We start from the raw sequence: 18,345 nt of genomic DNA, 5'->3' as shown, positions 1-18,345 counted from the left end.
ATAATCTCACTAGAAAGACAAATATGCATATGTAAGGAATAAAATAACTCCGAGTTTAAATATAATGTAGTTGCAATACAGATTAGGAAACAATATCATTGTGTTTAAAAAAATAACTTTAATGTTTATTTATTTTTGAGACAGAGAGAGAGAGAGAGACAGAATGCCAAGCAGGCACCAGGTTCTGAACTGTCAGCACAGAGCCCCATATGGGGCTCGAACTCAAGAACTGCAAAATCATCAGTCAGAGCCAAAGACGGAGCCCCCAGGTGCCCAAAATCGAATTTTTTTAAAGCTTATTTATTTATTTATTTTGAGAGAGAGAGAGAGTGCATGAGAACGTATGTGAGTTGGGGAGGGGCAGAGAGAGAGGAAGAGAGAGAATCTCAAGCAGGCTGTGTGTGTGTGTGTGTCAGCACAGAGCTGGACACAGGGCTCGAACCCACAGACCATGAGATCATGACCTAGTCAATGTTGGACCCTTAACCAACTGAGCCACCCAGGGGCTCCTATCATTGTCTTCTTTAACTACATTCTGAAATAAACACTATCAATAAATAATGAGCACATAAAAAAAGACAAGTGAGAGAAGCAAAAAGAAGTTTCCTGATTCAGATAAGGTACGGATCTGAAGGGAGATACATAGCACACTGAGTAGAGGAAGCTATGGAATGTGACCTACCTTGAAAGTACAGTATGGGAGATGGTATGAACATTTTTCGTATTAGAAATAAAAAACTACACCAGGAGGCAGAAATTAACCAAGTGTACTAAAACAAAGAAAACAGGCCAGTCTCACTAGGACAGAAAGTTCTTCCAGGGGAGTGGTAGAAGCCAAGCTTTCTCTGAGTCTCTAAACCAGGTTAGCAGTCTTCTAAATGAGTTTTTCTTCAAAAACCCTTTACTTCTCCTTTAAAATAAATGAACAAACAAACAAAAACTTGTTCCAAGCCCACCTTCCCAGATCTTTGGAACTTACTCTTATTGGGCATAGTGATTTATCTTATTCATCTATTTACCAGCATCTAACATAGTCCTTGGCAAAGAGTTAGTGCTCAATAAATGGTGGTTGAATGAATAAAAGAATGGAGGTCCAATTTATCAGCAGCCAAGAATTGCAGGTTAAAAAATCTGAGCGTTACCTTAGAGGCAATAGGGAATAATTAAAGGTTTGAGTATCATGACATACAGTATCATAGGCCTTTCTATTGCAAAACAATCTGGCAGCAGAATATTAACAAGATTGAACCAAGAATTAGAATCAAGAGTTCTGGTTAGGAGGTTACTGCAGTAATTCAGGCAAAAGATGATGGGAGATTCTGAGACCAAAAAGAAAAGGACAGATGTAAGAAATGTTTGGTTTTTTTTTTTTCAATGTTTATTTTTGAGAGACAGAGAGAGAGACAGAGTGCAAGCAGGGGAGGGGCAGAGAGAGAAGAAGACACAGAATCTGATGCAGGCTCTAGGCTCTGAGCTGTCAGCACAGAGCTAGACACAGGGCTTGAACCCCCGAACTGTGAAATCATGACCTGAGCCAAAGTCAGATGCTTAACCGACTGAGCCACCCAGGCGCCCCAGAAGTGTTTTTAAGGAAGGCCAACAGGATCTGCCTTCAACTTGAGGTATAACATGGGCATACTAAATTCAGGGTTGGAATGCCATGAAACCCAATCCTTCAAGTAAATACTTGAAGCTTCCTATTTCTACCAAGCGGTTCTACCCACCTTTAGCTGGTGTAGGAGTTCTCATTAGCTCCAAAAACATCTCTCTAGTTTTGCTGATAGTGGGTATCAGTCCTTATTCTGGTTCAGCCCCATCTGTTTCCTATAGCTCACCAAGTTTAATTCTGCTCACTGTAAATATAAAAAGGCTCCTTTTCTCATTATATAATAATCTTTCAAATAGTTGATGTCTATGAACTGACCCCATCCTCACCAAAGTCTTCACAGATAGACACAAAACATATAAATATAGAATGGTTAAGTAAGCAACAATATAGTCACTCAACAAAATATTATGAAGTCAATAAAATTATTTTTTTAAATGCTAACATGAAAAGTGTTTACATTGTAGTACTCATGAGAAAAAAACCCCACAATATTGTAAAAATAAGTGATCCCAATTATAAAACAAAAATATGCACTTAAAAATGAGAAGAGTGGGAAAAATGCAAATGGGTTAGTTACTCTTCTGAAGGGAAATTTAGCACTACTTTCTAAATGCGAACACACTAGAACCTAGGAGTTCTATGTACCCCAGAGAGAAACTAACGCATGGGCCAGAGAGATACATATGTGTCTTAGTTATAGCCAGAAGCAAAAGTCTCCTGTCAGTTGCCATCTATATTATGGCACAACTGCATTATATATATAACTGAATGAATGTAAAACAACTTATTTATACATTAAGCAATTGATGGACTTGAGGGGAGTTACTTCCCCCTCTTCTATTAGAAACAAAGCTGCTACGGACATTCAAATACGTTTGACCTTTGAACAACACACGTTCGAACTGTGGGGGTCAAATTATGCATGGCTTTTTTATAGTACAGTAGTGTAAATGTATTTTCTCTTATGATTTTCTTAATAATGTTTTGTTTTCTCTAGCTTACGTTATTGTAAGAATACAGCGTATGATACTTATAACATACAAAATATGTGTTAGTTGACTGCTCATGTTATTAGTAAGGATTCTGGTCAATAGGCTATTAGTTAAATTTTGGGAGAGTCAAAAGGTATAAATGGCTTCAGTCATTGTTGCCCCTAATCCCTGTGCTGTTCAAGGGTCAACTGTACATGTCTCTAGATACACATGTGTAAGCTTTTCTCTAGAACATATACCTAAGAATGGAGCTGCTAGTTTATAGTGTGTGCCAATCTTCAACTTTACAAGATACTGCCAAGTTATTTTCCAATGTTGTGCCAATTTATATTCCTACTAACAACATGAGAGTTTCTGTTGCTCCATATTCTTGCCAACATTCAGAATTTTCAGTTGACATTCATTTTATGCATCCTTTCTTGGTGAGTATTCCATGTGTACTTGAACACATACTGCTGTTACTGAGTAGAAGAAAATGTCAATTAAGTCAGGTTGGTTGACAGTGTTGTCCAAGTCCTGTATCTTTACTGATGTTTCTAATGATAACCCAATCTTGCATGAATGATGTAAGCTGAAACTGGTCTTGATATAGTACGTATCTGTGCACAAGACTCTGTTTGGTAATGTAGTATTTTGTTTAGAGTTTTTCCACCTTTGTTTATGAATGAGACTGCCCTATCATTTTTCTTTCTTACACTGATACCAACCTCTTTCAATATTAGTGTTATATAATTAGTTGAAGAGTATACTTCTGTTTGCAACAGTGTATACTTTGTAAAAGACTGAAATTATACCTTTCTTGAATGTTCAGAACTCACAAAACCTTCTGGTCCTGGGGCACCTGGGAGGCTCAGTCAGTTGAGCGTCTGACTTTGGCTCAGGTCATGATCTCGTGGCTCTCAGTTCAAGCCCCATGTTCAGCTCTGTGCTGAAATCTCAGAGCCCAGAGCTTGCTTCAGATTTGTGTCTCCCCCTCTCTCTGCCACTCCCCTGCTCATGCTCTGTCTCTGTCTCTCTCAAAAATAAATAAACATTAAAAAATAAAAATTAAAAAAAAAACCCTCTGGTTCTAATGTTTTCTAACAAAATTTAAACTATTTGTTCAATTTATTTAATGATTTTTTAAGACCGTGTACATTTGCTACATTTTGAGTAAGGTTTGGTAATGTGTATTATTTCCATTAATATTCCATTTCACAGCAAAACTAAAAGGCAACCGATGGAATGGGAGAAGATATTTGCAAACGACATATCTGATAAAGAGTTAGTATCCAAAATCTGTAAAGAACTTATCAAACTCAACACCCAAAAAACAAATAATCCAGTGAAGAAATGGGCAAAAGACATGAATAGACACCTCTCCAAAGAAGATACCCAGATGGCCAACCGACACATGAAAAAATGCTCAACATCATTCATCATCAGGGAAATAGAAATCAATACCACAATGAGATACCACCTCACACCTGTCAGAATGGCTAACATGAACAACTCAGGCAACAACCGATGTTGGCAAGGATATGGAGAAGAGGATCTCTTTTGCTGGTGGGAATGTAAACTGTTGCAGCCACTCTGGAAAACAGTATGGAGGTTCGTCAAAAAATTAAAAATAGAACTGCCCTATGACCTAGCAATTGCACTACTAGGTATTTAACCAAGGGATACAGGAATGCTGTTTCAAAGGGGCACATGCACCCCCCATGTTTATAGCAGCACTATCAACAATAGCCAAAGTATGGAAAGAGCTCAAATATCCATCGATGGATGTATGGATAAAGAAGATGTGGTCTATATATACAATGGAATATTACTCGGCAATCAAAAAGAATGAAATCTTGCCATTTGCAACTACATGGATGGAACTAGAGGGTATTATGCTAAGCGAAATTAGTCAGTCATAGCAAGACAAATATCAAAAGACTTCACTCATATGAGGGCTTTAAGATACAAAACAGATTAACATAAGAGAAGGGAAGCAAAAATAATATAAAAACAGGGAGGGGGACAAAACATAGGAGACTCTTAACTATGGAGAACAGAGGGTAACTGGAGGGGTTGTGGGAGGGGGGATGGGCTAAATGGGTAAGGGGCATTAAGGAATCTTCTCCTGAAATCATTGTTGCACTATACGCTAACTTGTATGTAAATTGAGTAAAAAATTAATTAAATTAAAAAAATACTCCACTTCCCTAACATGTTAAATATATTGACAAAATGTCCTTTTTTTTCCTTTTTAATCTCTGCCACATTTTATCCTTCTTTTCAAATCCAGTATTATTTATTTGTGCTTCATCTCTCTTTTCCTTCTTTTTTTTTTCCTTTTCCTTCTTCTAAATTTGTAAGCATTTCAAGCTAAAAAGTTGAATATAAAGCTTTAGTTATATCCCATACATTTTGTTATTATAACTAGCAGTACCTTTATCATTTCAAATTAGTTTTAAAATTTTACAATTTACCTTACAATTTCTTCCTTGACTGCAGAATGATTTAGAATGTTTTTAAATGTCTAAATATTGTAGGGGTTATTTTATTTTTAGATTTTTTTTGTTGATTTCTAATCACTTGTTTCATCATAACAGCATATGGGACTTGTGATGTTGTTTCTTTTCAATTTGTTGAAGCTTGATTCATGATTAAGTTTTAAATTTTTTTTTTTTAATTTTTTTTTTTCAACGTTTATTTATTTTTATTTTTGGGACAGAGAGAGACAGAGCATGAACGGGGGAGGGGCAGAGAGAGAGAGGGAGACACAGAATCGGAAACAGGCTCCAGGCTCCGAGCCATCAGCCCAGAGCCTGACGCGGGGCTCGAACTCACGGACCGCGAGATCGTGACCTGGCTGAAGTCGGACGCTTAACCGACTGCGCCACCCAGGCGCCCCAAAGTTTTAAAGATTGTTCCTACGTATGCTTGAAAAGAATATGTATTCTGCAGTTGCTAGGGATATATTCTCTACACTTCCAAAGTCCAGCTTGTTAGTTGTATTTTTTAAACTCTACTATATACCTACAGAATTTTTTTTTTGTCTGTTTTATCATTGCCTCATAGGGATATGTTAAAATCTCCCACATCGACTCCGAATTTATTTCTCCAATATTTGCTTTATAGTTTTGAAGCTATGTTCTTAGGCATATATAATTTTCGGCTTGTTACAATTTTCCTGACAAAGTAAACCATTTATCTATATAGTGACCCTCTTTATCTCTAGAAATGCATTTTCCCTTTGACCTTCAAGTTTATTTTATCTGTTACCATATAGCTATTGTAGCTTTCCTTCTGTTAATAGTCGCTTGGTCCATCTTTTTCCATCCTTTTACCATCAACCTTTCTGTGTCCTTTTGTATTATGTGTATCTCATAAATAAATAAGTTGGTCGGTTTTTTTTGCTTGTTTAGATGTTTGTTTGATACCTGCTTAGTACTCTTGGTTAATCTTTATATTTTTTCTTTACTATTTTAATCTTTAACCTTTTCAAGTCCTTTTATAAGGTATATTTGGAATTATGTCTCCCAACTCATTTTATGACTTATATTTATCCTACTTCTGTTTCTTCTATATTTCTCCTTTCCTGCATTCTTTTGGACTGAATGAATTATATATTTTTTTTCCTGCCCCTTCCATTCATTTTTCTTCCTTTATTACTCTGGAGGCTATACCATCTACTTCAGTTTTTTAAATGATTACTGTATAAGGTCTATTAATATCAATATCTTAGAAGCATTTTTTTAAATTTTAAGGCACATAAACAGAAATATGCATTTTACACACCAGATGTGTATATATAGACACACAGGTAAATGAATAATTATATAGTAACCCCCTTGTAACCACCACCTAGGCAACATAACTTTGCCACCTTCACAGAAGGAACCCTTGGTCTCGTACCAATCTCAACTCTGACCTCAGCCTCTAGAGCAGCTGTGTCCAATTGGAATGTAATGACAGCCACAGAGAATTCAAATTTTCTAGAAGCCACATTTTTTTAATGTAAAACCAAACAAAACAGATGAAATTAAATTTTAATGTATTTCATTTAACTAAATATATACAAAATATTACCATTATAATATGTAACCACTATAAATTTCTATTATGGAGGTATTATATATTCTTTTTATTTTTAAGGCCTCTGAAATCCAATATATGTTACACTTCTAGCACATCTCAATTCTGAGCACTTGCATTTCAAATACTCTTATAGACACATGTAGCCAGAGGCTACCCTACTGAAGCTCTGCTCACTATCCTGACTTTTGTGATAAGCTGTTCCTCGTTTTATTTAGTATTTTAAATACTTTAAAAGGTATTATTGTCATCTCCGTGCAGCCCTAGCAATACAGCTCCAATTTTCCTGTTTTCGAATCTCTATATAAATGGAATTATACTGTATGTTTTCTTTTACGTCTTGCCTCTTTTATTCAACATAATATGTGTGATATCCATCTATGTTCTTGAATGTAGCAACAGTTCACTCATAGTTATTGTTGTGTGGCATTCTATCATCAGCATAAACCCCAGTTTATGTATCTATTTTATTATTGATCAACATTTGAGTTGTTTCCAGTTTTTATCTATAGTTTACAATAATATTCTGAACAATCTCGTAAAGGTCTCTGGTATACACGTGAGTTTTCAAGACTTAATTCCTCCTTCCTTCCTTCCTTCCTTCCTTCCGCTCTCACTCTATCCATCTTAAATTTTGCCAAGCAACAACAAATACTTTCTAAGGTGGTGATGCCAATTTACATAATCACCAGTGAATAAAACTTCCAGTTCATCCACATCTTCACCAAAACTTGATTTTGTAAGACTTTTTATTTTTTACCAATCAGGGGTTGTGTACACGATATCTCACTGTTGTTTTAATTTGTATTTCCTTGCTAATGAACACCTTTATAAAAGGACCTTACAATGCCTTAACTCTGATCATATCTTCTCAACTTACATCCAGTTAAAGCTATCTTAACTTTATAATACACACAAAATTATTTTATATAGTCAATACTTATTATAATTACCATCGCTATTCTTATTTTTCAGACATTCATTCTGGGGATTTTTTTTCCTTTTTAAAAAATATATCTTTTAGAAATTCCTTTGGTGGAATTCTATTAGTAGTGAACATTTTTAACTTTATGTCTGAAAACACCTTTATTTTGCCCATGTTCCAGATATTTTCAATGAGTAGACAATTCTAGGTTGACAATTCTAGTTATTTGTTCTCAGCACTTTGAAGTTATTTCACTGTCTTCTGGCTTGAACTGGTCTTATTGAAAAGTTAGCTATGTTTATTCACTGTTCCTTTTTCCTCCAGCTGATTTCAAATTTTTTTAATCTTTGCAGTTCTAAAGTTTTATTGTGGCATATGTCAGTGACGATGTCTTTCCATTTACCCCTAGAATTCACTGGGCTACCTGAATCTGAATGTTCATATTTCATCAGTTCTGACACATTATTAATTAAATATCTTTTGAATATTGCTTCTTCTCCAATCTTTCTATTCTTTACTTCTGAAACTATAGACTGAATGTTTGTTGGGCTTTCTTACTTTATCCTCTTAATCTTTTTTTTTCTTTCATATTTTCTATCCCTTCTCTGTGCTGTATTCTGGGTAATTTCTTCGTATCTGTCTTCTATTTCACTAATGCTCTCCTTAAGCCATGTCTATTCTACGAATTTTCTTTGTTTTCTACATCTGTCTTATTAATTTTAATGGTGCCCTATTTTCTTTTAATTTCTTTAATTCTTTAAACATAGTGATTTTATTTGTTATATTTGTTCATATTAAATAGCTTCAGTCTTTGTGAGCCTAATTCTGCAGTATTATACTTCTGCTAACTCTTAATCACAGTGGCTCTTTTACTCAGGTACTTCTTTTTCTTTTTTAATTGTGAACCCATGTCCCTCAAAAACTCACCTTCATAAATTCTGTGACATCCAAGTCTAAATGCTTTCTTTCAGAGAAGATGCACATTTTACAAATGCCTGGGAGCACGAATAACTCACTTCAAACTAAATTTTCAGCTTGGAATTTTTTTGAGACAGGAAGGCAATGGGAATTCCATCCTCAAATCAGTTGAATGTAGGTTATGGCTAGGAGTTTTCAGGCACGTCCTATCTAGAGCCAAGAGCAAGTTCACTTGCAGAATACTCACCTTTTAAGAATTCTGGCTTCATGTGAAGATCTCTGATTTTGTTTCTTAAGCTGCATCTGGCCCTCGAAAACCTACATTCCAGGTCACCAAGATCGGCAGACATTCCCTCACCCTCCAACCCTCTCTATTCCTGCCAGAACAAATGTCAGTTCTTATATCTGTGGACTCATTCTCTATCCTTCTTTCTAGCCACTGTCTCCTTACTTCACTACCAGTTCACAATCATGCTTTGGAAAGAAAGTTATTTCTAGCCAGCATTTTAAGTGTTCTCTACCAGACAAAGTTTTTCCTTACACTCAATCTGCAATATGGTCAGAAAATGAACACAATCTATTTTTTTTAATGTAAATGTATGGCCTTAGATTAGAAATTTAATAAAATCAATGTAACATCTCCAGTTTGGTTGTCTTTGTAAAACGGGTATAATAACAGTACCTATCTCATAGAGTTCTTACACAAATTGAATAAGAAAGTTCATACAAGATGCTAGGCACAGTGCCTGGGACACAGGAGGCATCAATATGGCAATCAATATCATTATTACAGTTGATTTGGGTCCAATATTAGAAGTTATTAAATTTTGTTTTGTTTAGGAGTCTTAGTTTTATTATTGAACAGCTATTTCCTCTAGTAACACATACCTTGAAAATATTACCCATGTCTTCTAACTTTCTATCAAAACAATTGATATTTTAAAAAAGCTACTTTGGGGGGCGCCTGGGTGGCTTAGTTGGTTAAGCGTCCGACTTCAGTTCAGCTCATGATCTCATGGTTTGTGGGTTCGGGCCCCGCGTCGGGCTCTGTGCTGATGGCTCGGAGCCTGGAGCCTGCTTCAGATTCTTTGTCTCCCTCTCTCTCTGCTTCTTCCCCACTCATGCTCTGTCTCTGTCTCTCAAAAATAAAACAAAACATTAAAAAATAAATAGAAATAAAAAAACTACTTTGGGTAGGACCAAGGACACATCTCAGGTAAAAGGTCCCACAGACATCAATCTAGGATGACAATTCGTCACTTGTATGACTGTTAAACTGTATTTCTTGAGCTTGCTTTCAAATTCTTTCATGGTGATATTTTAAAAAATGATCATTGAGGAAAATTATGAGATCTCTATAATGGATGTCACAAGATCTTAGATTTGCCACTGTAACTGCTTTGTAATTACATGTAGAGGGTATTATCTTGTGTTTACCTAAGATAGCCATAAAAATCAATTCACCCCTTTATAGATGAATTATTATGAGGAAAACTCAAGTCAGACAAAGGACTTAGGAACCCAATCATAAAGTCAGCAAATTAAGTACTTTGGTATCATATGGAAATCACCAAAGTATAGCACTGAATACTATGAAGCACGAATACAAATATTTTCAAGAGAAGTAACTGTTGACATTTCTGAAATTTTAAAAATTCTTAAAGTAGAAATATATTGCATTATAGCAAAGTTACAAACAATATCTGCCTTTTTAGAACAAAGCATGACCCTGTTAACTGGAAACGAGATATAGAAGCTGAAAACGATACATCTTCCACCTTCCTGGACACATACAGAGGCCTCTGGCAACTTTACCCATCCTCTAATAAAACAGCCAATATGACTGCTTCTCTGGTCTCCTCTTGCAATCTAGGCAGAGTTGTTTTTATTCACCTATTTTAACATGTCATATAATGTTACTTGTTTTTTCACTAGAATATAAATTCCACAAGGGCAGCAGATATATTTTAAGTTCCTCAAGCAGTGATTAACATATGGTAAACATTCAATAAATAATAATTAGATGAATGAATTTAACTTCCATTTGAGGATAATACCATCCATTTTTTTTGTGTTTATTTTATTTTTGAGAGAGAATGCAGGTGGGTAAGGGGCAGAGAGCAGACAGAGAAGTAAAGAGAAAATCCCAAGCAGGCCCTATGCTGCCAGCACAGAACTCAATGTGGAGCTCAACCCCATGAACCATGAGATCATGACCTGAACCCAACTCAAGTGTTGGGCGCTTAACCCAACTCAAGTGTTGGGTGCTTAACCACACAAGCACCTGATAATGCTATATTTTAAATTAAGCCCTCCAAAAAAGTATAAAGTAATTAAAGACATATTTGTGATTACAGCACATGTATAATACATGATAAAACTGGTGGAAAAGGCATCATGGAATATTATGTAGCCACATAAATAGGATGACGTAGAGCTACACTTGCTAACATGAAAAGATGGCCATAATGTATTATTCAGTAAAAGATGCCAGATATCCAACAGTATAATGAACTCGTTTTGGAAAAATAATACATACATGTAAGTGTTTACTAGTATGTGGAAGAGTGATTATCTCTGAGTAGTGGGAATTTAAGTCACTGCTACTTTTCTCTTTATACTTTTCAGAGTTGTTTAAATATTTTAACAATATGGGAATGCAAGCTGGTGCAGCCACTCTGGAAAACAGTATGGCGGTTCCTCAAAAAACTAAAAATAGAACTACCCTACAACCCAGTAATTGCACTACTAGACATTTATCCAAGGGATACAGGTGTGCTGTTTCGAAGGGACACATGCACCCCCATGTTTATAGCAGCATTATCAACAATAGCCAAAGGATGGAAAGAGCCCAAATGTCCATCGATGGATAAATGGATAAAGAAGATGTGGTATATATATATACAATGGAGTATTACTCAGCAATCAAAAAGAATGAAATCTTGCCATTTGCAACTACGTGGATGGAACTGGAGGGTATTATGCGAAGTGAAATTAGTCAGCCAGAGAAAGACAAAAATCATATGACTTCACTTATATGAGGACTTTAAGAGACAAAACAGATGAACATAAGGGAAGGGAAACAAAACTAATATAAAAACAGGGAGGGGGACAAACCAGAAGAGACTCATAAATATGGAGAACAAACTGAGGGTTACTGGAGGGGTTGTGGGAGGGGGGATGGGCTAAATGGGTAAGGGGCATTAAGGAATCTACCCCTGAAATCATTGTTGCACTATATGCTAACTAATTTGGATATAAATTAAAAAATAATAATAATAAAATTTTAAAAATAATAAATCTAATAAAAAATAAGGAAATAAATTTAAAAAGATATTTTAACAATAAACAAAGACAATTTTGTGATCAGAAAAAGGTAAAACTGTTTTCTTTTTGGAAGACAAAAAACAGGACAGGAAGGCAAGCAGGTGGGCAGGTAAATAACACACACAACATACATTTTCCTGACATATGCCCTAAGCCTAATTTAACTATATGATTCATAGAGGTCTTCTCACACCAACCACTTATAGAAACAGACTAGCAGCTAATGACAATTTCACACATTCTTCTATAGGTAAGACTAGGTAATCTTTATCTGTTCCAATCCTTAGCTATTTTATAGTACATCTGACATAATGCGTTTAGTGCGCCAGATGGGTGACACCATCCTCCCATTTATGAGGTGCATTGGGATCTTTTGAAAAGAGAAATGTTATGCCAAAAAAAAAAAAAAATCAGATCAGTTCTTCCTTATTACTGAAAGTCCCTTAAGGGCTATCGGAATAGAGTTCGTGCTCATTTAGAGAAGCTAGAAACATCCAGATTACCATTTAAACATACTAATAATAATTTTATAAATCATACTAAACCGGAATTATTATGGAAAGAAGCTTATATTTTCATCTATCTAATGAAGTACTGCAGATAAGGCTACAATCTATAATTTAGAACAAATACTGTTATAAAGATACTAGAGAAATTCCCTAAGAAATACAATTATTTTCTCTTGGATTATTGAATTTCTTTTCATAAAGATACATGGGTTAGGCCTAATGTAAGAGCATATTCAAATGTCAGTAATAGCTACTGACTCGCTCTCCAGGAAACAGGAAACATGACCTCTTCTTTTTAAGAGAATGAAGTTGGGTAGTTTCCTTGAGCCATCTGGCCTTATGGAAGTGATGAAATCAACCAATTCTAAGGATTTTTTACCATGAAGAGGTTCCAGAGCCAGAAGGTCTGGGTTCAGATGCTGGTGTGGCCACAAGTTAGCCAATTTAAATGGATGTGTACATAATAAGTACTCAGAACAGTGCCAGCACAATAAATGTTAGTATCATTGTCATGCATGTACAAATGGCAAAAGTGAAAGACAAAACTAGCTATGAGCACAGACAAAACTTGCCTGAGCACAGGCAAGTCACTTAACTCTGAGATCCAATTTGCCCATTTCTAAGCAAGAAGTTTAGACCAAATGATGCCTCACGTCATTCCTAGCTGTGTCCTCTATAATCTAAGGCATGTCAGACAGCCACAGTATATGCACTGATAAATGATTACCAAAATACCTTCCACACCATCTTTCAGAACATTTGTTCCATGGAACCCACTTTGCAACACTCTCTACTGTTTTATAATCCATGTTCCTCATTGTTACTTGCTTCTTTAAGGAGATAAGGACTTCTTGAGTTCAAACAACAATACCTACTTCGGAACTAAAAAGTTCTTACTGGCGCATTTATATAATTAGAAAAAAAAATATTTTTCTTAAGAGTGTGATTAGTAAAAAAGGAAAAGAAAATAAACACCTGGGCAAAGTTCAGTATTAAGAGAACAGAGGAAATTGTACAAGAGCTGTTGTGATGGCTAATGAAGCTGAGCATCTTTAAATGTACTCCGCAGACCATTTTAACAGTCATTTTTCTTTCCTGGAACCTTTCTTCCTAATTTTCCCAGTGCACAAACACACTTGATTAGCCACCGGACTTTCAAACTATCCAGATTTAATCACAGTAGCAATACTCTCACTGGCTACCTAGAATTCTTTAGTTCCTACTGTGGCTAATTGTGAATGTCATTAGTAGTGCTCACTGACATCCAGGTCTCCTCTCCCTCCAGGCACATGCTAAGATTGCACTCCCTGGCCCCTTGTGGTCAGCTATGTGACTGCGGCCAAAACTTTGTAAGCAAGAGTTATGAACAACTGTTACTTCTGAACTTAAATTGCTGGCAGGACAACATCCCCAAAACTGCTTTCCTTCTGGGAAGACAAATGACAATGTCTGAGAGATGGTGGCTGCACTGTTAGCCTAGGTGCTATGTGACTACAATAGAAATACTGTGAACTAATTAGAAATATATATATTAGTATCTGCACCCAGTTCTTGGCATAGAGTTCCTAAAAACCTTATATTTTCCTAAGTGACAAAGGCACTAGGTGCATCTATTATGCTAATATTTGGCTCTTGATTGTGGTCCCTGATACAGGGCTTCGGAAACCCTTATAAATTCATAAACGATAGAAGCATCTTTTGTTCTAATGATGTGACTCTAGATGGGCTTCTGGATTGGTGCTCGTCACAAAAAGAGCAAGCCATAATTAGAAGCTTAGAATTTTCAGCTCTGCCCCTCCACCACTCCACTTCCCCAGAGAGAGGAGATGGACAGGAAATGGAATTAATGATTTATCACCCTATGTTATAAAAATCCCTAAAATCTGGGGTTCAGAGAGCTTTCAGATTGTTGAACACATTCACATACCAGGAGGATGATATACCTCAATTCCACAAGGACAGAGAAGTTCTTACACTCAGGAACCTCCCAGACCTCACCCTATGTATCTCTTAACCTGACCATCTGTCACCCTTATCATATCCTTTAATAAACTGGTAAACATAAGTAACTGTTTTCCAGAGTTCTGTGAGTAGTTCTAGCAGAGGAACTGAACTCAAGGAGGGGGTCATGGGAACCTCTGATTTATAGTTGATCAGTCTAGAAGCACAGGAGACAATCTGGACTTGGAATTGGCATCTGAAATGGGGTGGGAGCATTCTTGCAGGATCTAACTTGTGGGATGTAAAGGTGGATAGTGTCAAAATTGAGTTAAATTGTAGGACACCCAGCTGGTGTTGCAGAGAATTGCTTGGTGGGGGGAAAACCCACACAGAAGTGAAGCCATGTTGAGTAGTAAAAAAAGACACAGTAGGAAAGACTAGATGGCTTTTCCTAACTCAGCCACCCACAGACATACAATGGATATAGTTTGTTGTCTTGAAGCTATAAAGATTTGGAGGCTGTTTTTTTCAGTGTTATAACCTAACAGCCTTTCTCAGCTGGGGTTCCACAGAGAATTAAGCCTCACAGAAAATTAGCTGACTACAATTCCCCCAAGAATGGTACATAGTTAGTACCATTCTAGCACAGGAATGACAACAGGCCAACCTTAGTTAAGAAAGGCTCACCAAGCTTATCTTTGCTGATATAACACACATGTTCATCGTGCTTATTCTAGAAAATAAGGCTAGAAGCAATAGCAGAACTTTGAAGTCAGGGCTCACTATAAATGTGTGCCATGTACTCGTAACTGAATACCCAATCCTGCTTAGACATTCCATTACAAGTGTGTTGATTGCCTTTGATAATGACCACAACAACACATTGCACAAGGCTGGGTAATGTGGTATCCTGTGGGATGGAATTACAAAAATATGGTTCAAATCGCAGCTCAGCCACTTACTACTTGTGCGATCTCTAGCAGGTCACTTTGCTTTTCTGAGCTTCCATTTATTCATCTACAAAATGGAAATATTAATAACTACCAGATAAGATTATTCTAAGGAGAGGGGCGCCTGGGTGGCTCAGTCAGTTAAGCATCTGACTTCAGCTCAGGTCATGATCTCACAGTTCGTGAGTTCAAGCCCAGCATTGGGCTCTGTGCTGACAGCTTAGAGCCTGGACCCTGCTTCGAATTCTGTGTCTCCCTCTCTCTCTGTCCCTCCCCTGCTCATACTCTGTCTCTCAAAAATAAATAAACATTAAAATATTTTTTAAAAAGATTATTCTAAGGAGATAAGAGTATATGTACTACCAAACGTAAGCACAAAGCTCATGTTAAAGAAATATTAAGTCCCTTCTTCAAATTCCCTATCTTACCCTTCTGAGGTCTTACAGTAGACATGTTCTTCATTACCTTTCCCTCTGAAGAGTATAATGGCAAAGCAGATATGCTCCCTATTTTCAGGGGCCACGGAGTAAAAGAAAAAAAAATTAGAATTGTGGTAAATTCTATGAAGGAGGGAGTCGTAGAATAACAGAGAAGATCTATTTTTAGCAAGAGTGGTTGAAAAAAGTCTCTCCAAAGAGGTGACATTTAAACTGAGACCTAAAAAATGAAAAAGAATCTAATCATTCTGCCTCATTGTACCATCTCTGTAACCTTGGCCTATCCCCAACTACCATTTCTCTCTCTCTACTACTCCCCATCACCTCCCATGGGTTACTTGACCTCTGACTGCAAACATGCAAAGCCTTAGACTTCTTTTTTTTTTCTTTTTTAATGTCTATTTTTGAGAGACAGAGACAGAGCATGAAGAGAGGAGGGGCAGAGAGAGAGGGAGACACAACATCTGAAGCAGGCTCCAGGCTCCAAGTTGTTAGCACAGAGTCCGACACAGGGTTCGGACTCTGAATGGCGAGATCATGACCTGAGCTAAAGTCAGATACTTAACTGACTGAGCCACCCAGGTGCCCCGCCTTAGACTTCTTGATAGGCAGAAGGAATGGTCACAAACCTCATTTGAGTTACAGTCATCTCTAACTATCAATTTCTATTTGGCACCATTAAAGATATTCAGCAGGATGGCCAAAATCAAAAGTAGGGCTTCCCAAAATAGAATATGCATTTACTTTCTAGAAATAAGTTTGACTTATAACTCCATTCATTTAAGTGCACTGATTTAAAAAAAAAAAAATTGTCATATTACTTTCATATCCTGAAAACCCCCTGCTACTGTTCAGAGGCAGTTTCCTTGTAGCATTATGCTAACATATATAAAATATGCCCATGTGTCAGCATACAAAAGATGGGCAGTAAGCTTTGAAATTGTAGCTTAAATGGTATCATGGGTAAATGAGAGGTACAATGGATAGCCATGTTTTTAATTGAATGCTTACTAAAAGCTTGTATAATACTCAGAACTTAATATTAATTTGCCCATGGACTAAAAATTTCCTGAAATAATATATGCATGTTCCCTTTTTTAAGTGGGAACATTTCTACAGCAAAGAAGGTCAGCCCCACTCCAAATAACTCCACGTTTTTTTAAATGTTTATTTATTTTGAGAGAGTACTTCAGCACATGTACACACGCATGCGAGTGGGAGAAGAGCAGAGGGTGAGGGAGAGAGAATTCCAAGCAGGCTCTGCGCTGTGAGCACAGAACCCTACACAGGGTTCGATCTCACAAACTGTGAGCCGAAATCAAGAGTCAAACACTTAACTGACTGAGCCACCCAGGCATCCCTCCACCTTTTCTGAACTGATATACCTTTTATGCTCATAATTTAAAAGTGCCTATTTGTTTGCCAAAGAAAATATCTTGGCAGATCATAAAATCCCTTAATTTGCTCATAATGTATTTACATACATTTTTAGTTGAAAAATCAAAATGCTACAGAGAGATACAGAAATTCAGTCCAAGTCACTAGAAACAGACTTTAATATTTTACTATAGTTTATCATTAACATGTTACAGCTACATGATAAACACGTGTACATTAGCTAGCAGTTTCACACATAAAATTCTACTCCACCAAGAGTACCACCAACAGGACTGTTTTAAGGAAATGACAGTAAAGATAACAGCACACGTTTATATAATTTTTAAGGAAACGTTTTTGAAATCTGAATGAAGAAAACAATCTTAAAATATTCTATAAGTGGTATCGGGTGTGAGAAAGCATAACACAAATGTTACAACTTCTGGAGAGATGATCTGTGGGAAGGGTGGAGAGAAAAGGAATGTTACCTGTTATCTCTGAAGAGCTGACTCTCTTTATAAATACTGTCTGTAATATCTCCTTTCTACCTATATCTGAAGTCCTCTGAAACCCAAATCCTACTCTGAGGAATTTCGGTGCCCTTGCACTCTGTCATACATGTTCACTATCATCAAGTTTTGAATGGGGGTGAAGCTGAGGAAGCTAGGTATATCTTCCTAATTTAAAACCATAATTGACTTTCAAGAAATTAAATTGTATTCTCTTTTTAAAATCACAGACCATACTGCACGAAGGAACGAATATTACACTGAAATTGGGCAGGCATACCAACCAAAAGCATTTCCAGATGGCAAAGAATTCACTGAAACGAGAATTACAGAAGTATATTCAAAGCAATATTCTGTCTTTGATAATTTAGAGGCAGCCATGATAACCACTATTTGTACATGACAGTCATATGAAATAATAAACCTTGCTAGCTATAAACATTACCAAATTCTGACACTATTGATTTATTATGTCTAACAGTGACATCAAACCAAACAACTGACAGAAACAATGTTACAGCTTTAAGAGCAGTTTGTCAACGATTAATACTGCCAAACGGGGTTTAGCTTTATGCTGGGACCGCTTGTCTAGCAGTTGTCAATCCAAGCAAAAATTACTACTGCCACACGTCTGCTAACACAGGCCTGAGGCGCCGCTCCGTTAGCCCTCATTACCCCGATCACTGCAAATACAGATGCAAGGCCAGTCCCTATTTAATATGCGTGTTAATTATGCAAATTATTAATTGGACTGGTGCTTGAGGACTTGTGTTTATGCCCAGATTA

At 36.6% G+C, this 18,345-nt stretch overlaps 1 protein-coding gene and 1 long non-coding RNA gene across 3 annotated transcripts in view; one reads left to right on the top strand and one right to left on the bottom strand.

Moving 5' to 3' along the window:
* Positions 1-11,394, top strand: part of LOC125927585 (uncharacterized) — a 77,587-nt gene extending 66,193 nt beyond the window's left edge. Inside the window, exon 2 of the long non-coding RNA XR_007459378.1 lies at positions 11,283-11,394. This is a non-coding gene — a long non-coding RNA (uncharacterized LOC125927585). The remainder of the gene's footprint in view (positions 1-11,282) is intronic.
* PBX3 (PBX homeobox 3) overlaps positions 1-18,345 on the bottom strand; it is a 220,034-nt gene that overhangs the window by 95,877 nt on the left and 105,812 nt on the right. The window lies entirely within an intron of this gene.

This window comes from Panthera uncia, chromosome D4 (genome assembly GCF_023721935.1).
Source record: "Panthera uncia isolate 11264 chromosome D4, Puncia_PCG_1.0, whole genome shotgun sequence".
Taxonomy (NCBI): domain Eukaryota; kingdom Metazoa; phylum Chordata; class Mammalia; order Carnivora; family Felidae; genus Panthera; species Panthera uncia.
This window is presented reverse-complemented; position numbering and strand designations above follow the sequence as displayed.